A 21,698-nucleotide genomic window follows, 5' to 3' on the forward strand; every position below is an offset into this window, starting at 1 on the left:
CCTGCCTCTGCCTCCCGAGTGCTGGGATTAAAGGTGTGCGCCACCACCGCCCGGCTCAGACCCTACTCTTACTGTATAGCTCCAGCTAGTAGACCCAGGGCTCAGGAAAAGGGCAGTTTGCAAACTACAATCTATGTGCTGGGGAGTGGCTGGGAGACAGCCACTGTGCTGAAGGCTCCAGCACCAGAAATTGCTGCCCCAGCACTCACAATTCAGACTCACAAACAACCAGCAGCAGAAGGAACAACTGCACATTCATCACCCAAGAAGCTTCTTTCCAAGGCATAATGATCACTTTGCCTTGCTGTGGAAACCAGACATGAGCCTTTACACCCTCACCCTGAGGATACCCAAGCAGAGTCTTACCTGCTGTCACTTTATTTAGTGTCACCAAGGAGCTGAGGACCTTGTTAAAGTTCTGCCCCTGATATAAATCATTTGCATCAAAAGTCTGAAAGAAGAAAATGAAACAAGAAAGTTAGTACCATGTCAAGGCACAGGATAAATGGATTCTCCCGATGACAAGTGGTTGCACATGGCCAGCACCCTCGGTCTGAAACTCTCAAGAGGCAGAGCAATCTCCAAGCGGGTCCCTGGGGAAGGAGTTCATTGGAATGTCCTTGTGAGGCATTTCCACACAGGCCATCCAGTCCTTGGAGGACCAAACCAGCTCTGCTCCCTTCTCCACCCAGGTCAGGCAAAAGCAAGGTGTGAGCCAGGGGCCGCCAGTAAAGGCTCATGATGGGTTGTAGTCCTCTCTCCTTAGATTGTACAGTCTACAGGACAAGACATGCCAAAGAAGATCTCTTCTAGTACATAAGGTGAATTAAATGCACCCCATCCAAGACAATAGCACACAAGGTACAAGCAGAAGACGACAGGAAACAGATGGAAGACAAAGCAGCTCCCAGGAGAGAGACAGGCAGGGTAGCGGCCTCTGGGCAGAGAGCTCTGAAGAACCTGAACTGTAGGCAATCCAGTCTGATCCAGGGCCACTTAAGTACTCTGATGCTGAATCAGTCACACCACAAGACTGAGCCAGGAGAGAAGGCACATGAGCTAGCCTGGGTTAAAATAGCTGGAATCCAAATGTGTGTGTGTACCTGTGTGTATGCATTGTGTGGTATGTGGATGTCCACACAGCTAAATCTAGGAGAGAACGGGCAGGTGCCTGGTTAAACCCATCTGACTTTTGTTCGGAGGAATATATGCACACATATGCCTCTTACAGGTACGCTAAAACATGCACAACTCTTTCCAAACAGTCTCTAAAGACTGTGTGTCACTTTTGATCACTAAATAACCTCTTTTACAAATAATTTTGATAACCAAATCATCCAGCACTGTTATTCTATAAAAAGTGAGACAAATATAATAGGTGCAAATTATAAAAAGAAAAGCTAAATGCCAAAAGTTAAATACCAAAATGCATACCAAATTAATAAAGTCTTGAAGCAAAATAGAACAGTCTTGATCCTAGGCCCTGGGATAAGCACCTGTGGGCTGGCCACTAGAACCTCTGCCCTCCTCCTCCTTCTACAGCCTCTCTTGGCCAGGGTCAGGAACTCCCTCCTCCACCCCTTCCTGCCTTCCCACACCCCACCTCCTTCCTGCTGAGTCTCACTCCTCTCACTTCCTGAAGCCCTGCCTGAGCCTTGCTGAGCTCCCAGAAGTCCCAAGTACATTTATCCCACGAAAAACTTGGACCAGTGTCGACGTGTGCACTCAATCCTCGGGCATAAAGTTTAAAGAGGATGACTACCCATCTCCACCACTCAGACTTGGGTGCAGTGGATTTGTGGGTCACCCATCCAAAGTCAGATGTACCTTAAGAAAGAGGCTGGGGGTCTAAACAGTTCATCGCTGAAAGCTCATGAGAATCAAACCAAAGGACAAAACCCCAAAAGCCAAAAGACGACTGCCTGGAGCTCCACTGGTTTCAGAAAGCCAGTCTTCCTCAACCCCTTCCGGCAGGGCCCTCGGAACTTTCTCATGGGGTGCAATTTGATTCCCGGGTTGTACCACCTGTAACTTACAGAAAGTCAGCCCAAATAGGAGCTCCTTCTAGGCTCACCTCCCTGCTGAGATTTTGAGGATCACAACAGGTTAAGTTGCATCTTTTTAAAGAATAAAAGGTATTGTTCTGCCCAAGCCTTAGTTTCCTCAGGCAAAATTGAAGTCTCCTTAATTATAAAATGTCGCAATGGTGGTCTGTCCTTCAGCTCTAAGGTCTAATCCCACAAGACACACAGACAAATGTCCACTAACCTTCATTATGGCAAGGCAGCGAGTCACAAACCCCAGCACAACAGGATGTAAAATATGGGAAAGCTTCCTGTTATTCCCAGACTATATAGTTTTCCTACCCGGATACCACGGAGCATCTGACTGGCTGCAGCTGCCTGCCAATGGGCTTCGGCTGACGTCAGCGTCAGAACTCAGTGAGCCTACTGCTGCCTTCCTTCCTCCCCAGGAAACCCAAGGAGGAGATGAGACAAACCAGGAGGTCCATTCTAAGTAAGGCCCAGAGCGTTCAGTCAGGAGTGTTTTTCCAAGGAGCAGAATATACAACTTCCCCAAACAGCAATCTAGATAGCAAAAAGCAAAACCAAAAGGCATTCATTCAGAGGCCATTCGCACTAAAGGAACCAGAGATGAGGCCTGGAGCCTTCCCTGGAAGGTCAGTTCCCCAGAGCCATGAGGAGTCTAAAACAGACCGCACAGGCTGGACTCACTGGCCTTCACCAAGAAGACACCACCATAGGCTGGCAGGAAGGCTGGCCTTCATGGCACACAGAAGTAGAAGGAGGCCACCACCACATAGACCTGAAGTATACATGTGCTTCAGGGGAGCCTGCCCCTGCTCCTCTCCCGCCCTGATGCTCCTTCTATCCAGGCACAGAAGCCTGTGACCCTGCTGGCCATATTCCCAGATGGGCTAATTCTGATCCCCAAAGACTTAGCATTCTGGCCTCGATGCCCTTTCCCGCCATAACCTCTTCCACACCTCTAATATGTGCATATTCCCTATTTTAGGGTTCTTTATAATAGCCAATGCAATGTCAGGCTTGGTTCTCGTATGAATGCCTGAAACAGGAAGAATGTGCACTGTCCACAGTACCTGCCTGGCAAGCTGACACCGAAACGGTGATCCTCTGTGCAGGCATGAACGTGCCTGGTCACCTGACCAAACTGTAACTCTGTCTCAATCAAAAGAACAGTGGGACAACAGAAGCCTACAGAGCACAGTTGGTGAGGCTGACCCACTCATAACTTTCCTATCAGGACAAGTTTCTGACCTCCTTTGTTTCTTTAACCCAGGCTTATGGCAGATAGCCTTTCCTCACTGTACTTTCTGGGGAAGCCTGCAATCCAAGGCACATGAAACTGGCCACCCTATTGCCTGGCTATAGCCCATCACATGGAGCTTAAGTTCCAGGAGCCATGTGGAGTATCAACAAGCCTCTGACCCAGTTCTTCAAATGGGAAGGGCCAAGCCAAAGTGGAGCCGCTGTTGATGACAGCTACCTGCAGCTAGCAGGCCTGGCCAGAGAAGCCTCTGCTGTGAGGCAAAGGGCGGGAGAGTGATGCAAAAACAAAATCCCTCAGCAAAGAGCCTCATCTTCCTCCTCCAACACAAGACTTGCAGAAGCACAGGCCATCCTGATAACCCAGCAGCTCCTCCTCTCAGAACATGGAGACTCAGAATAAAGGTAGCTCTGAGCAAGCACTTCCTTCCACACTCCCTAGCAAACAAGGACCCCGTTCCACCTCAAATCCAAAACACAGTAATTATAAACTGTTGGCAGTTAAGGCTTCACAAAAACCTCAAGAGAAAAAAGATGCTGAAATGTATGCACATCGGTTGTAAGGGAGCACATTCCTTCCCATAGGGTTCCACTGGACCTCAGTAGGTGACACACCAAGGCACAAGAGGACACACCCCAGGAGGACTCTTTTACGCTGGCTGTACCACGCCACTACGCTGTCGTCTCTGGGCACCTGAGCAACCACACATTTCTATCCTCTAAACCCAGCAGCCTGAACTGCAAACATCTGCAGTGCTCTCGTCCATGTCCAGAAGCAGCTCTGCTGCGTGAATGCGGTGCAATCTCCAGGAGGAAAGCCATCAAGATGCTGGCTGGAGCCGCAGGCATTTGGCAGCCCAAAGGACTCAATAGGCTAGAAATCCTGATAACAAGAACACACCACTGCAAGGCTGCTGGAAGGAGACCTGGATGATTGTGTTCTCACTGCAAGAATAAAGCTCCCCAGTGCAAACAAAAGGAAGCCAAGGCCTACAGATTCAGGAATCAAGGCCTCCTCTTGAAAGCTGTGTGAGTCATGTAGGCAGGAGAGTACATCTCCTTCATCAAGACACAAGCCACGCCAGGGGAAGGTGAGCCATGCAAGGAGCCAATGACTAGACATCATGAATTTAGAATTTAGAGTCAGCACCAGCACTAAACACAAACAGAGCCCATCCAGATACTTCACTTGCTGATATCTGAGCTCCACCAACTGCTCCCACACCATGTCCAACTGTCTGCTCTGAATCAGAGCAGCCTGGCCACACACACAACCACCATCGGCCACCGTAACTGATATGGCCCTACTGACCTAAAAGCAAAGCAGAGTGACTCATACGTACATGACATCCCTAGGTGGCTACACCCAGAAAGCACCTGGGAAAGGTGTCTCTCCTCCCCATCTCATGTCCACAACTGCTGCAGGAGACTGACCCCAGGCTTCAACTCCCCAGCACCCTGGCATCAGCTCCACTACCAAGGGTATATGAGGAAGCTCTATTTCACAAACACATGAGCATGCACAAAATCAGGACTCTTGGCAGATATTTCTGGAGTGTTGCTTGCAAAGTTTAAAAATATATTTTTGTCTTATCATATTGTCAAATGGAATCTGTGATTTCAGAGCAAGAATGACAATGAATCTTAAGTAAGTAGTGCTATTTAAGTTTAGTGCAAATGCTCCATACTGTTGAGACAGTAAACTCCAGTCCTGGCTCCTCATCTTCTCGGCTTCTGCAGATTTTGAACTCAATTCCACCTACTTCTGCTCCCAGGGGTAAGAACGGAGTTTCCTAACAGGTTCCAGCAGTAACAGTCCTTTCACCTAACATGCCCCTAACAAGCTACTTCCCTTTCAGATCAGACTCAAATCTTACTGGGTTTAGGAATCTATTCTATCAACAACATGCAAACACCATGGCAGAGAACACATATCCATAGAAGGTAATCAAGGACTGTCGGTAACTTCCAAGAGGCCTACAGAGAATGGGAGGCAGTCGAGAACTCAGTGACAGGAAGGCAGAAGACAGGCATTTACACAGCTGTACACCTTCCCTAGTCTAGGAGAAACATTCAGAGAGCAGAGCTGGGACAGTGGACAGAGCTCCAGTCAGGAAGAGTGGAAATAAACACACTGAGGATAAGTGTCACACTGATGTGGGCACAGCCCAGACCTCCCAGTTTAGACCATGTGCCAACTGTGCCTTCCACACAGGGAAAGGAAGCCTCCAAGGACAGAAATACGTCCTTCATAGCACACTGCCAGCCAGGAGAGTAGGTGCAGTTCTACACAGGCATCCCAGACAGTCTGCTCCCAGCCCCTTACCTACCTGGCAAGCACTGCCTGCCTGTCCCTAGAACCTCAACAGGACACCTGACTGGGCTAAGCTAAGGGAAGTGACAGCAATCGCAGCTCTAAAAGGCAATGAGAACATCACACTAACATCAAAACTAACAGCAATTACAAACCCCAGGCTTAGGGTTTCCAGACACTGCAAAGAGCCCTCTCCTTCCTCCCACAGCAGGCGGCAGTGAGAAGGAAAAAGCCTGAAGTAGGTGGGGGCTGAGGCCGGGAGCAGTCGGGACAGATTTTACAAGACTGCTGTAGGGAAGCAGATGGGCCCTGAAAATCCAGAGTTGGGAACAGCCCCATGAAGCCACGTGACACCAAGCAACACAAGCAACTACACCCACAACCCTTTTCCTTGGACAGAGGCTGAACAGCACCCTGACCCCTCTCTGAGGAGAAGCAGGCACTCTACACTGATCCAAACAGCAGACCAACTTGAGATGTCCCTGGACTCACAGGACAGACACTGACATGAGAGGAAGAGGAGACAGGAATCTGGCCCCAAGGGCAGTCCCCCAGAGCTCAGCTATGCTGCTGCACAGGAGGACTAGAAGCACGAGGCTCTTGCCAAGGTACTGCTCCTACAGAGAGCTCCAGACTCTCCCTGCCTGCTACTCAGCAAACTACCACAGTAAGCCCCTCCCAGCCACATAACTGCTCATACATGCTTGCTACTGTCACAGGATGAACCGGAGATCTAAGAATGTGGCTCAGTGGTGGAGTACTTGTCTGTCAAACCCAGGGCAATAGGTCGAATCACCAGTACCACATGAAAAATGAAGTATGAGCAAGGTGCATCTATGAGAAGATGGAGAAGACACACCTAAGTGCAGCTGAAAGCCCTGGACACACCAGAGATGGAGAAGATGACCTAAGTGCAGCTGAAAGCCCTGGACACACCAGAGATGGAGAAGATGACCTAAGTGCAGCTGAAAGCCCTGGACACACCAGAGATGGAGAAGATGACCTAAGTGCAGCTGAAAGCCCAGGACACACCAGAGAAAGCAGCACAAGGCCCGGAAGGCGTAGAGGCCAACTGGCTACTGGAATCCCCCTCACTTGCACTGGCATTTATGCTTTAAATGACACAAGTACAGCAGCCACCAGTCCAGAAGCACACCCATTACCAAAGCACCAGGAAGGGGCCACCCGATGCAGTCCTGCTCCTATGCAAGCCAACCAAAGAGCCTGGGCAGCCACCCTTAGCATGCAGCAACTCCCAGGCCCAACAACATCTTCAGCAGGCAGGCAGGTGGATGCCTGGAGCAGCAACTGAGACATTACATCTGATCCACAAGCAGGAGGCACACACACAGGGCAGGAACAACTGGGAACTGCATGGGCTAGCTGGTGAAACACAAAGTCCACCCGCAGTGACACACCTCCTCCAACAAGCCACACCACCAAATTCTTTCCAAGTGGTTCCACCAACTGTGAACCAAACATTCAACCATTCCTTCCGGTACAGGGAAGTAAGAGTCTTTCCCTCAAACAAGTACACAGTTGAACCTCACAAGCCAGCTGCTGAGAGCGTGCCCACCGCTCCTGTGGGAGCAGATAACTCCAGACAGCGGCTCTGGAAATGCACTAACACGTCAATGTACCACTGGGTATATACCATCCACAGGCACAAGATCACATCTCTGCCCTTCAGCACACTCACGTGGCAGAGTAGTGGCATCGCCACACAAGTCCCGCAGCAGACCTGGTCCTGAGACACAAGGAGGAAGGAGCGGTGCCCAGCCCTCAGCTGCCAGGATGCTCCTCCCATGTGAAACACATGCCTGCCCTTTGTCTTCCCTTCCTGCGGATCAGCAGTTCTCCTTTAACACCTATGGCAAAGTGAGTTCAGAGCTCCAGTCTAGGTCAGACTGATGTGCCCAATAAAAAATCTGCATAAAAGGAAAAAGTAACACAGAGATCAGAAGTGATGAGTGTGTACACAGACAACTGGTTCTGGAAGCAAGGGAGTGTCTTCTCCTCTTCCACACAACCTTCTAGCCTGATGTCACCAGCTCCACTCACCAACGTCTGATGTACTGTACAAGAGCAGACTAGAACTTAATATCCTAAGGGCAGCTGATTCCAAATAGCAACTACCAAAGTGGAAGACGACAGAAGCACAGGTGGCCAGCGGGGTCAGACAGACACCTGGGAACAACACAGGTAGAGTGCTAATAAGATGACGTGCCCAGGACCAAGGGAAAGGCTCCCGTACCACAAACTCTGAGTGCTAACTCAGCACACCAGAGACATTTGTCCTCTCACAAATGCTCTGGGAAATTAGAACACCTTCATGCAGAATTCTTGCCAAAATTATTTAACTAGAATCAAATGATACCCAGGTACACATCTAACCAGACATAATGACACACAGCTGTAATCTGAACCCCTGCAAGGGGCAGGGAGAGATAAGGCAGAAGCATCTCAAGTCAAGGCCAAAATGGGCTACACAGTAAGATTCTTGTCAAAAAAAATAAAAGTGACAGAAACCAAGCTGGAACTGTACAGAGGTGTGTCTCCTCCTGGCTAGCTTACACAGAAGATGCTTTCCAGTCAGCTAACAGAGAAAAGTACCAATCTGCAGAGAGAGCAGTAACCAACTCTTGTCTGCCTAGGTTTTAGGCCTTTTCCACAGGGGGATATGTGCCTGGTACTGCAAACCTCATCCAAAGCTAGGGGTGAAATGGGGAGAGGGAAATATGGGTCCTCCTTCTGCTGCCTTGCTTTATGAGCATGGTAAAAACCTGCCCTATAAATATTGGGTTTGTACCCATAGATTAGTGCTGTTCTCAGCCTATTTACAGCAGGCGACCACGAATACGGAGACTCATATCAAGTGCTAAGAATGCACGGCGACCGAGTGCTCAGCCCTAAACGGAACATCTATACCATCACCTCCAAGGCCCAGGGAACATTGCAGAAGAGGAGAAGGGAAGAATTAAGAGCCAGAGAACGGGAGGAGTGCTGTGACACAGTGTCTTCTAAACATGGCGTGAGTGTCTACACAGTGAAGTCACAGAGGCAGCTATGTGTACAAGACTGGGAGGGACTTCAGCATTCCGTCGTGGATGAAAAGAGGGGCACAAGGGCCCAGCCCTCCCGGAGGAGGTAAAGGCAGAATAGTTGCTAGGGGAGGAAGAGTTGTAGTTCCTTGTGGTTTGGTCAGTGTAAGCCACCCTTGCTCACATAACTCCCCACCTACACTTATGCAAGCAACCCTAGTTAAATGCAGTCAGACACAGGGAAAAAGACATCAGACACGGGGCTTGCTGGGAAGAAAAGCTTAGTGGGAGGAAAAAGAGATAAGAGAGGACAAAGGGGGAACACTGTCAAAGTATACTATATTTATGCATAAAATTGTAAAGAACATAAAAAAACAAAGATTCCATGTCATAAATGATAAAGGTGAGGGAACAGTTCTTTGTTAAAAGAAACTGAAGAGGCATGACAGGGTAAATGATACATGACCTCTACTCAGACCCTTTGAAACAGGAACACAGCATGTCCCTTTGAGAACAAGGTGCACATCTGAACACGCTAAGTGGCCTGGAAACAATGAAAGCCGCAGCCATAGTACAGCACATGCACCAAGTACTCAGAAGCATCACTGGGCCTGTAATGTAGTGTGAAAGCTTAGCAAGATAAAATGAACCAGCACGTAGAAGCTCGCAAAGAGAAAACAAGATGCAGAGCACCAGCACTAGACAGGCACTAAGGCCCAGGGCCATGGTAAGGGGTTCCAGCAGCTGCTCAAGTTTCTGCCATAAGAAACTCTCCATGGAGAACAGGGCAGGAAGCATCTAGCATCCCCTCACCACATCTAACCTCTCGAGGTAGAAAGGAAAGCACCTATCCTCCCGCCAGCCTAGGCAGGGAGCCATCCCAGAAGGTCCAGCAGCCTGCCCGCCCAGAATGGCAGAGTCACAGCTCACTCCCCTACAACTCAAGCTGTGCAGCCAGGTGGACCCAGTTCTGTGGAGCCAAAGCTGGGGAGAAGCGTGCTCCTCACTCCTGCTCTTGGCCACCAAGCCTTGCCACTCTTCGGTACTCCTGTGAAGTCAGTGGGTCCCTCCCTAGCTGGGTCACATGTGCCATCTATGCCCTTCAGCACACTCAGGTTTAAGAGACAAGTTGGTGAGCTCTAAACACCAAACACATCAGCGCTTTCCAAGACTTCGGCCTCTGTAAAGCCCCACACACTGAAGCCCACCAGGTTATGAGCCTCCCTCACCTGTAAGCCCCTACAGAGGAGTGAGCCTGCCATTCTCTGGAGGAGAATAGTACAGGCCACAGGCATCAATGGCACACCATGAGGGTCCCTAACTACAAGAGAAAACATCAATACAGACTGATAAAAATTTGGGCAGACACGTGTGTTCTGGGTATTTTTAAGACATACTCATCTAGATTTCACATCCAAACACAGTGCGAGGGTTTGGCTTTTGTCTCACTTACTCAGTGGGAACCTGTCCTCTGCTGGTTCCCAGAGCACGAAGGACACACAGAGACAAAAAGATGCAGACAAGGAGCTGTCAAAGAGAGAGGGTTTCCCCATCCAACCAGACAATCGCCTAGGTTTGTTTCCAAAGACAAACAGCAAGTGATGACTAAAGGGCAATCAAAAAGAAACCCGTCTGACCAGACTCAGGGAAGGTGGGAGGGGCGAGGATCCAACTCTGTGAGACAGCAGCAGCTACCCAGCTTGTGCACAGCTCTGCTCCATCCCCAAGACGGGGGAGAGTGGTGATAAGATATGATAAGAGACAGGAAGTAACCAGAGGGACAAGGTGAAAGGCCACCGTGAGTACAGCAGTCACCCTATTTCAGGGCTCTCAGCCACGCCTGTGCATCTAAAGCTTCATCCCACAGCCGCCCAGCTGTCATGGCTATCTCTGTTTCATTTGCCACAGGACCGAGGAGGAAAAAAGCACAATTCTCAGTGAAGCATTTTCCTACTGTTTAGCCAACCCTGAGCATGCCTGAAAAACACCCAAGTGACCTAATGTAGCAGGATAAAGCATGTTTCCCATACAAACGCCTGGTCCACCCATGTGATCTAATATATACAGGATAAAACATACTTCACATATGAACACCTGGTCCACCCATGTGATCTAATATATACAAGATAAAACATACTTCACATATGAATGCCTGGTCCTTACCTACCCTGGTGCAGTGGCACCGTCCAAGACTGAGAAGCTTTCCCAGGAAGGTTCCCAGGCCCACGTGGTCAAATGAGCCAGTCCAGACAAGCCACCAGCACAGCAGTAGCATTACCTGTGACAGCCACCGCCTGGCCTGAAACCTGCACTCCTACCTGAAGGCTCAGAGGTACAACCCACCCCATGCCAATAGCTGCCTACATGCCTGCTCACTGGACACCAAACTGAGCTCAGCTGAGCTCCCTACGAGATGGAGACAGTTCAGTTCAGAACTCTTTGTGGACTTCTCCCTTTTGTATGTCAACCTTCCCAGAATTCCCCCAAGCCTCCGACAGTAAGGACTGAAGGGGCACCTTGCCCTGCACAGGACCTGAAACAGCTGTAGGCATTCCCTTAGTAGCTCAGAGAAGAAGCAACAGGCCAAAGGAAAAGGCTGCACAATGGGTAGTCCTCCATCCTGCTGCTGCCTGGGACCCCCTCAGTCCCTCTTCTCCCAAAACTGCAAAATGTGCCAGGTACAGTTCCTAACCATGCCCAGGGCCCTCCAACTCTGAAACTTCTACCATGTCTCAATCTGCAGGACCTCAAGGTCGCTAGGACCTGGGCATCCTTCCACAAGGAAGCCAGCACCAAAACCAGGACTCAGTACCAGTCAGCAAGTGGCACAGAGCCATCTACCAGCCACCTGTCCTCTCACACTGATGCCCATATGCCAGGCTGACAGCACCCACTGGAGACAAGTCAGAGTTCACACAAACCATCTGACAGACACCCTTGCTCTGCGATCGTTTATGCAGCAAGGCTCTGAGAATGAAACTAAACTTCTGTGGTTCTAAGGACAAAGTAAAGGAGTGCATGGGGAGGGAAGAGGAGGAAAACTGAGGTAACACAGACACCATGCAACTGAGCCCCCACCATTTGTCTCAGACAGCACCCTAAGGCCTCTGGATGGCCCCCATGGTTCCTGAGAAATGCCCAAGGATCCCAGTCCCCTAGCTGGACACCCCATGGTCCCTAACAGTTCCACAAGACTCCTGGAAGGACACTTTGTGGAGTTTTTGCCAGTTCAACAAATGTCTACTTAGTGATCCACGAGCAATGACACATGTTCCAGGAGCCACGACACACAGATAGCCTAAAGCACCCAGAAAGAAGGGAGGCGCAGCACTGGAGACAGTCTGAACTCGTCACAGAAGACAGGCTGCTCCAAGCACAGGTACAAGAAGGCAGAATAATCACTGGCCGGGGCTCTGAGACCTCTCCGTGTCTCAGCTTCTAGGCACTAATGCCACTTCTCAAGAGTGTTAAGGAGCTGACACTATGAAGCTATGACTCCCAGCACAGGTCACAAGTCACTGATCATCATGGATGTCTCCAACAGGAGGACACTATTAGAACTCAAAGGTCCAAGAGGACAGAAGCCAAGAGGTGATAGTCTTTCCAGAGACCAGTCCACTCAGGCCAGCTCCTGGATAGGCCCAGCCTGACACAACTTCTTGGGTCACAGGCAGGAAAACGGCCCCAGTCACAGGTGTCAGAGCAGCAGAACAGCCAGCAGAGAGGAGGCAGGGAGACAGCTGGGGAAGAGACCACTGAATGGGAGGTTGTACACTACGCAGACCTTTCCAGGGACAGACACTGTCCTGCAGACCTCAAAGCCAAAGGCAGGACTACAGCAGCTCATCTGACACTTGCAGAAGCCACAAAAGACTAGGAGCTCAACTCTAAAGGGCCAGGAGCGTCGACTACATTCCAGCACCCCAGTCTCTCCACAGTTAGAATAAACCCACACCTCACCCCTGTCATGGCCCTTAGAGAAGAAGGCATGAGTCCTAAAGAAAAGCAAACCCAAGGCCAGACTCCCTACCTAGCCTTGGCATTCGTGCCTCATGTTCATCCACAGACAGGGACAGCACCCTCCCTGCTAAAGGCTGCAATGGGGGGTCTACAGCCAGGGAAAGGTCTAGAGAGGCCAGATCAATGCACCTGCAGCAGGAAGGATGCAAACAGAGCAGGGAGGCCTTCCCAAACTCACACACTCACTCAACACTGAGCTGGCTTCAGACAACAGAACAGTTCCACTGGGCCATCTACACCAGCCACCCTGCAGGGGGCACTTCCTTTCCTTCACACAGAGTTTTCTGAAGCAAAGGATCATGGAAAGCTCCAATCCTTGGGCCTTACCTGGAACCTCTCCACTCCCAGAATGCTCTGTCACCCCTTGATCCCCACTGTCTTCTCCTAAATCAGGCCATCCTCAGGATTCTCCCCATTGGTTCATGTAATGTAGCAGTTTTCTCTGGAGGAAATTTTGTTAAGGCATGGGACAGAGACAGTGAAACAAGGTATTTTAGGACAGAATGTTTACAAAGAGGTCCAACAACAGGATGTTCCAAGGAGGGGTCTAACACACCATCCTGCAGCAAAGCTCAATTAAGACAGGAAGTAAACAATTCAGAATAGCTTCAGGAAGTCCCTGAAATTGACCACATTCACTAGGCTCTTTCCTCCCATATTAGCATATTAGCAGGAAAGCAGGTGGAGTCACTCTCAGACAAGCCAAGCTGCAAAGCTGACCCAAAGCGGCCAAGGCTCAGGCCAGCTAAACTACCTGAAAGGATATTCTCCAACTTGCTGAGCCATGTGCAGGCTGTACAGTGTGCTCTAGACTTCTATACAGGAGTGGGGTTTGGTGATACAACATTTTTGAGTCATTTCTGCTCCTGTAAGTAACTCCTCGCCCATATGCCTGTAAGTAACCCCAATAAATTCACTGGTTCACCAAACTGGACTTTTGACTGACATGAAAATCTTATCTGAGGTGAATAAACACCTGTGTATGTTGTATTGCTCCACGACAAGTCTGTCACACAAGAGTTGCTGTGTTTACTGTGAATACCCCCATCAGTGTGGACTCTAAAGCCAGGACAATGGGCACTCACAACAAGCAGATGACAAAGTACAGACCTCTACAGTGGCTCTCCACTCAACCTCTTTATTTTAACTGTGAGTGTTTGACCCGAGTATGTGTCTGGACAGTGCCCCAGGAGTGCAGAAGAGGACATCAAATCCCCTGGAACTGGAGCGGCGGGTGGCTGGGAGCTGCCATGTGGTGCTGACAAACAGACTGGGTCCTCTGCAAGAACGGCAAGTGCTCTAAACACAGCCATCTATTCGCTAGCCCCTTTCCACTTGCTATTTTATGAACTGAGAAGCTGGGGTCAACAGCAGCCCATGTATTATAGTTTCATTTCTGCTGCTGGGACAAAATATCCTGGCAAAAGCAAATTAGGGGGTGTGGCAGTTTGAGTAAGAAGGGCCCACAGGCTCTCAGATTGGAGTGCTTGGTAACTAGGGAGCAGCACTGTTAGGAGGTGTGGCCTTGTGGGAGGAAGTGTCTCGCTGGGGTGGGCTTTCAGGTTTCAAAAGCCCAAGCCAGGCCCTGTGACTCTCTCTTCCAGCTGTCTACAGACGCAGATGTGGAACTCCCAGCTCCTTCCCCAGAACCATGTCTGCCCGCATGCTGCCGTGCTCCCCTCCATGACGATGATGAGCTAAACCTCTGAAATGTAGGCCAGCCCCAATTAAATGCTTTTCTAAGAGTTGCCATGGTTATGGTGTCTCTTCACAGCAATAGAACACTGACCAAGACAAGGAGGAAGGGTTTATTTGGCTTACAAATTACAGTCATCCCTGAGGAGGAAGTCAAGGCAGGAACTCGAGCAGCTAGCCACATCACATTCACAATCCAAGAGAAATATTTTCAAATTTTCAATATTTTGAAATATTTTCAATTTTTCAAATTTCAAAATAACTAGGGAACTGCACTCCCTAGTTATGCCCAGCTAGCTTTCTTCAGTCTTGAGTTCAGGGTTCATTCAGGACGCTTCTCCCAATTAATAATCAATATAATTCCCACAGACATATTCCAGGTCAGCTTAATGTAGATAATTCCTCACTGGCTCTTCTCAGGTGTGTTTTTAGGTTGTGGCAAGTTGACATTTAAAACCAAACCAACCACCATGCCACAGATGACCCAAATACTCTGCACAGCCACAATCTAGTGACATTCAAAGCTCACACAGAAAGACGGTAAGAAGGAAATGCCTGGACTCTAGAAATACACACAGGCCTTTAAATTCCACCAAAAGCGCAAATGTGCTGGGCCTGTCACTGCTCTAGACTACTTCAGCTCTCCTACACCGCTGGACACAGGGAACCAGATGCTAGCTGAGGTTACTATTCAGTGGGGGCTACACCCCAAGCCTCCTCCCCTGGAGCTGTCTTTCTGCCCCTACCAGAAAGCCTGTCCTTGGTGGCTCCACCCCCGAGGACATGAAAAGCCCCTACCTCATGGGTTCCCCTTGTGGTCTCTTCAACTTCCCCTGGGGCCGTCCAAGAATGCTTTGCTCAGAATAAACCTGTATTTATTAATTCAGTTTGATTGGCTTATTACATCAGTGGGGGTGGATTCCCATTAGCAGGAATTCCAAACTTAACAAGTCATACTGCTCACTAGGTGGAAAAATCAAAAGATAAATAAGAATTAAAAATTACTTTTCAAGAAAATATTTGAACTTTGTGCATTTAACTTTGAAACTTCTTAGCAGGCATGATTAGTGTCTTGGTTACGTTTAAATCGCTGTAACAAAACACCATAACCTAACTTACAAAAGACAGAATTCAAATGGACTTAAAATGTCAGAGCGTTAAGAGTCCATGATATCGGAGCTAAGCCATGGAAGCAGAAGAGCTGAGACCTCGTGTCTTGATCCACAAGTAGGAGAGAGAAGGGGAACACACTTGGAATGATACAAGGTTTTTGTTTATTTTGGGCTAGTTTTTTGTTTGTTTCAAGACAGGGTTTCTCTGTGTAGTCCTGGAACTCTCTGTAGAGCAGGCTGGCCTTGAACTCAGAGCTCTACACCTACCAAGTGCTGGGATTGAAGGTATGAGCCACCAACCAGGCAAGTCTTTGAAACGGCAAAGCCCACCCCCAGTGACACACTTCCTCCAACAAGGCCATGCCTCATAATGCCTTCCAAACTGTTTCAACAACTGGGGACCATGAATTCAAACATACATATGCTTGGTGATTATGGGTGATAGTTTCATTCAAACAAATGTAATGATATTTTGTTTATAATCCAACAAAGCTTACCTGAAGACTAGAGTGCAGAGCTAAGTCACTAGTTAGTCACAGAGGCCAGGCAATGGTGGCATACACCTTTAATCCCAGCACTCAGGAAAGAGGCAGGTGGATCTCTGTAAATTCAAGGTCACCCTGGGCTACAGGAAACTGAATCAACCTAAAAGAGAAACGGAGCTCACCTAAAGGTGATCCCAGCACTGGGGAAGTAGAGACAGGAGTGATATGGCTGGGCAGAGAGAGGACTATAAGGTGGGAGGAGACAGGAACTCAGATGTAGTCTGAGGATTCAGTCTGAGGTTTTGTAGAGACAGCAGCAGTCTGAGGATTCAGAGACAGGGTCGCCACTGGTCCAAGTATTAGTAGAGGTAAGAACTCTCTAGTGGCTGGGCTCCGCTTCTCTGATATCTGACTCTGGGTTTTTATTATTAAGAACCATTAGAATTCGTGCTACAAACCACCACAACTAGTTTTGGGAATTCACAGAAACAGAATTATTGTCGGCTCTGTCCAGCATCCCAACCACCCTCTCCCTCCCAAAGAACAGGTGAAGTGACAGCATTATCTCTCCGTCAGCTCTACTACCTAAAACTCACCGGCATGGCATGTTCCTTGCATCTACACACTTACACAGGCCACTCATGAGCTCACTCTTAAGGAAAGAGGAGTCAGAGATGAGTAATCCCCTTCCAAGACCCTCACTTTAACTTCCTAAGTCAGCCTGGCCCATTACAGCACTGGAGACTGAAGTCCTTTGGAACTCTTTCAACACGAAGGCAGGGGAAAAAACCCTCACTTGAAGGAGCTCAGCCTTCCACCCTCGAAGCAGCTTCCACCCAGCTTTCAGCTGGGGCTCTGGACCTCCGCCTGTGCAGTGCCCCACTGGTAACGCATGCCAGGCTGGAAGGAAGCGCCGCAGAGTTCCAGCTTCAACCTGGACTTCCCAGGGCTGCTCTTCTTCCACGGTCTCAGTCTCAAGTCAGCCACAGGAACCAACAGTGCCTCATTCTTGCCTCGGTTTACCAGATTCAAGCCAGACATACAAGAGAAACCATCCTGTACCATGGAGGACCACTTCTCTGGAGGGAAAGAGCCTCTGACAGGTACGAGGAATTGCAGGGAAGCCTGAAGGCACTCTCACAGGCTGACAGGTCAGTGCTGTGAGTCACCAGAGAAGGGGTGGCTACAGCTGTTGAAAGCCTGCATGAATTTCCACCTACCATGACAGTCAAGGCTAATAGAACTAGCACAGAGGAAAAAACAGCTTTTCACGTGAGCCACTGTCCACAGCAGTGACAACTGAAAAGCATGTCCACACTCAACAAGGATTACTGGCCTCCAAGAGGCAGTCACTGAAATCAAGAGACAAACGCGGGGCATGAGGAGATGGACACGCTGCCACCTTATCATGCTAAAGTATATTACAGAACATATACACTGCTGTGTCAGGGGTCTCTAAAGCTATCTGCATGTGTGCAATGAAAAAATTACTAAAGCAGCTAAATTACTAATGAAAGATTACTAAGCCATCTCTAGATGGCAGTATCATGTATTTTTTTCCGCATTTCTCTATTTCCTGAGCTTTCTGCAACACACACAGACTGCTAAGCAATTTTAAAGCACAATATCCACCACGGTTTAAAGCACAGAAAATCCTGGTGGTTGTAACCATCCCTGCCCCTACTCAGCTCTTCGGGCCTGCCTGGCACTCTCCACGGTGCTGGCTGCTAACCCCTGTGTTTCTAGCAGCACACACAAGAGGCTAGCACCAACACACCCACCTCCCAATGGACAGAGTGAGAGAGAGAGCAGTACGCCATGCATCTGGAAAGGAGCTGATGTCCACAACACACCAGGAAGTGAAAACAGCCACCTAGAACATTTTCTCTATCGATATTTCTCAAAAAGCATAAGGATAACCAATAGCTATTTTTTATAACATTCAACATCGCTAACAGCAAAGAAATGCCAAGGAAAACCACAATAAACTATCACCTCTCACCTTTAGAATGTCTATCAAAAACATAAAAGCTAACTGCTGGTAAAATGTGAAGAGATGGAATCCTTGAACACTGGCTGGTGGGATGTAAGCTAGTCAGTGCATTACAGAAATTGATAAAGAGACGTCCTCCAGAAAACTAAAAGTTAGCCTGTGGCCCAGCAATCCCAGTACCAGATGTATATCCAAAGACACTGAGAGAATGTTAGAGAAACATGTGTGTTCCCTATATACTTCAAGAGTGTTCACAACAGCCACAGAATGGAAACCACCTGAGATGGACAGATGTACGAAAACAAGATACATATGAGCAATGGGACATTGCTATTACTATTAGTGTAAAAAGGAGAAGTGAAATCACATCACAGTGACAGCACGCATGAACCTGGAGAGCCACTAGTAAAGCCAGTCACCAAAGACCAACAAAGCACAGCCTCACTCATATGAACTAATAAAAGTACAAGATGGCAGTCACCAGGGAACGGGAGGAAGGACAGAGCAATGGGAGGATGTTGGTCAGAGGGGACAAAGTCTAAGAAGGACAGAGGGTCTTGGTGGGCACTACACAGCATGGCAGCAACTACTAACGGCAGACACGGGAAGGTGCTATAAAAGAATTTAAAATGTTCTCATCACAAAAAACATCTGTGGTGCTGACAAATGGCGATTAGCTTGACTTAATCACCCCGTGACAGTCACATATCTGAAGCACCATGGTATACCACACACACACACACACACACACACACACACACACACACGTAACAAGAAACTAGCTCGTGCCAGGTAGTGATGATGCACGCCTTTAATCCCAGCACTCAGGAAGCAGAGGTAGGCAGATCTCCGAGAGTTCAAGGCCAGCCTGGTCTACAGAGAGAGTTCCCCGACAGCCAGGACTGTTATACAGAGAAACCTTGTCTCAGACTTCTCCCTCCCCGCCAAAAAAGAAAATAAAACAAAAGGAACTAGCCAGTGAAGCAAACTATATGCCAATAGATAGTCTGAAAAACCAAAAGTACTAACCAAAATGTCCAAGAGTGAGAAGGGAAGCCATGTCTGTTCTGAATCTCCTAGGCCTCCAATGACTGATACATTAAGATTTTAATGAATGTTTCTGTCTATAGGAACGGAATCTTATATTCACAGATGTGTGAAAAAAGTAGGAAGGGTAGGATAAAACCGGACTTGCTGAACATAGCGGACAATGAGGACTACAGAGAACTCAAGAACAAGGGCAATGGGTTTTGATCCTACTGCACGTGCTGGCTTTGGGGGGGCCTGGGCAGTTTGGATGCTCAACTTACTAAACCTGGATGGAGGTGGGCGGTCCTTGGACTTCCCACAGGTCAGGGAACCCTGATGGCTCTTCAAGCTGATGAGGGAGAGGGACTTAATCGGGGGAGGGGGAGGGAAATGGGAGGCGGTGGCGGGGAGGAGGCAGAAATCCTCAATAAATAAATAAATTTTTAAAAAAAAGGAAAAAAAAAAAAAAAAAAAAAAGAAGGAAGGTTAACAGTGGTGGGTCATCATCCCTTCCAGGTCCCACAGAGCAGAGCCAAAACTGGCTGGAGAAAAAAAGTGCGGTGGCAGGCCTCACTGGACAGGCTCCCCGAAATCCTCCTTGGCCACCAGGAGAAATCGCATCTGAGCCTGATTTTCCTTTCCAGAGCAGGCACTATACTGGAGGTAGTGTCAGTTCTCCAGGAGCGCCCTGGTGACACACTGCCTATCTGTCAATTCCTCTTTATAATCCAGTTCTCCCTATCTGTCAATTCCTCATTTATACCCAGCTTTCTCTGGCCTTGGAAAGGCCAGTGCCATCTGGGCAGAGGACTCTGCCAGGGAAGCTCACACAGCCAAGCATAGCTCCCACTTCCTAATTTCAACTTGGACTTTAGAACATGACCTTAAATATGCTTATTTATAATAGTGCTAAATTCCAACTTTTCAAAATTCCTAATAAAAAGCAATGCACATTAAACACTGGGAACACTAGTTAGTTCTCTGATGAACAACTAAATCTGAGTTCACTGTTGCATTTTGTAACTTTGCTGCTAACATCCCTGACGCTGTGTATCATGACATGAATTAAGTTATATAAGATACCATTAGAACTGGATTCATATGGCCTTAACTTTAGGGTTTTTAAAGTTACTATTTCATGTTCATGGGTGTTTTGCCTTCATGCATGTCTGTGCACCATGTATGTGTGCCTACAGAGGCCAGAAGAGGCATCAGATTTCTTGGAACTAGAGTTACAGATGGTTGTGAGCCACCATGTCGGTGCTGGGAATTTAATCCGGATCCTCTGAAGAGCAGCCAGTGCTCTTAACCACTGAGGCATCTCTGGTGATGGGGAAGCCACTCTTCCTGAGGAAGGCAGCCTCTGCTCTGAACAGCTGCAGGTTATCTGTCTCAATACATTTCGGGTGCCTAATTAAGTAACGTTACTGGGTAAGAAAATCTTGACAGCTAATATACTGTGACCATCAACAAATACATCTAGCACATTTGGAACCACAATCTGAGAACAGAACAAGAGAGAGAGAGAGAGAGAGAGAGAGAGAGAGAGAGAAATTCTGTACCTCTGCAGTTGTTTCCTCTCCTGCGGAACTGCAGGGAAATGCGCTACGACGTCATGACTTGTCTCCCGATTCACTGCCGTATTTCTTATCACAACACCGAGTGTATCATCAGCATCACCATCACTTTTTTTTTTTTTGAGATACAAATAGAAAGAAACTGGCATAGCTGTGACCAGTTTTCTGCACAAATCGGAAAAAATATATGTGTGTATGTGCATATGTCAGAGCATGTTAACGTATGCAAGTTCACACACACACATGTACATGTGTGGAGGCCAGAAATAAACACTGACCATCTTCTGTCAATCAGTCTCAACCTTATTTTTTGAGACAAAGTCTCTACCTGAACCTGGAGCTTGCCAAACTGGCTTGACTATAGCCAGAAATCCCCAGGGAATCTCACTGCCTCAGAACCGTACCTCTATGATACCGAGCACTCCCCCACTCCTGGCTTTTTCCCGGCTCCTTGTGCTTGAACACTGAGCGCTGTGCTGAGTAAACCATCTCCCTGGCAGCTACCCCAGAATTTTAAAGTATATGGTTGGTGGAAAAAGAAGTTGTAAAAAAAACAGAGGCCAACAAGATGGTAAGGGCATGACCACTAAGCCTGAGATATCCCATCCCTGGGACTCTGATGATGGAAGGAGAGGACCAACGCTCACTAGCTGACCTCTGACCTCCCAACAAGCACCGTGGCACACTGGAAGACGTAAGCAAATACACTGAAATAAATATATGCAATACAAGCTTAAAAACAACCAATCTGGTAACAAAATGTTCAATTTCTTTTCCTTAAAGAAATCACTAGGAGCTTAAACTGGAGTGAGCTAGACAGTCTTTCTTACCAACACGATTCAGCCTAAAACAACCTCTTGAGGAAAGAAAGAAAAAAAAACCTTGATATTTAGTACTAAGAACAAAAGCTAACTTGGAAATTTAAGCTGTTTTGTTTACCATTTGCAATTTTAAAATGTTTTCTGTCTCCCTTCTTTGAGAATTTGGTGGAAATTAAATGTGTAAGTCCTAGAATTGTTCAAGGGCACAATCCTGGATCTCTCCCTGTGTCTGTGTGCAGGACACTAGGTCTCTCCCTGTGTCTGTGTGCAGGACACTAGGTCTCTCCCTGTGTCTGTGTGCAG

At 48.2% G+C, this 21,698-nt stretch overlaps 1 protein-coding gene across 3 annotated transcripts in view; it reads right to left on the bottom strand.

Annotated features, from left to right (window-relative positions):
- The window catches only part of Arhgef7 (Rho guanine nucleotide exchange factor 7), a 79,806-nt gene that overhangs the window by 56,079 nt on the left and 2,029 nt on the right, over positions 1–21,698 (bottom strand). For all 3 annotated transcript variants that reach the window (XM_005366288.3, XM_026788824.1, XM_026788825.1), the window contains exon 2: positions 367–451. The gene's annotated coding sequence lies outside the window, so the exon portion shown is untranslated. The remainder of the gene's footprint in view (positions 1–366; positions 452–21,698) is intronic.

Source organism: Microtus ochrogaster, unplaced genomic scaffold (genome assembly GCF_000317375.1).
Source record: "Microtus ochrogaster isolate Prairie Vole_2 unplaced genomic scaffold, MicOch1.0 UNK7, whole genome shotgun sequence".
Lineage (NCBI taxonomy): Eukaryota > Metazoa > Chordata > Mammalia > Rodentia > Cricetidae > Microtus > Microtus ochrogaster.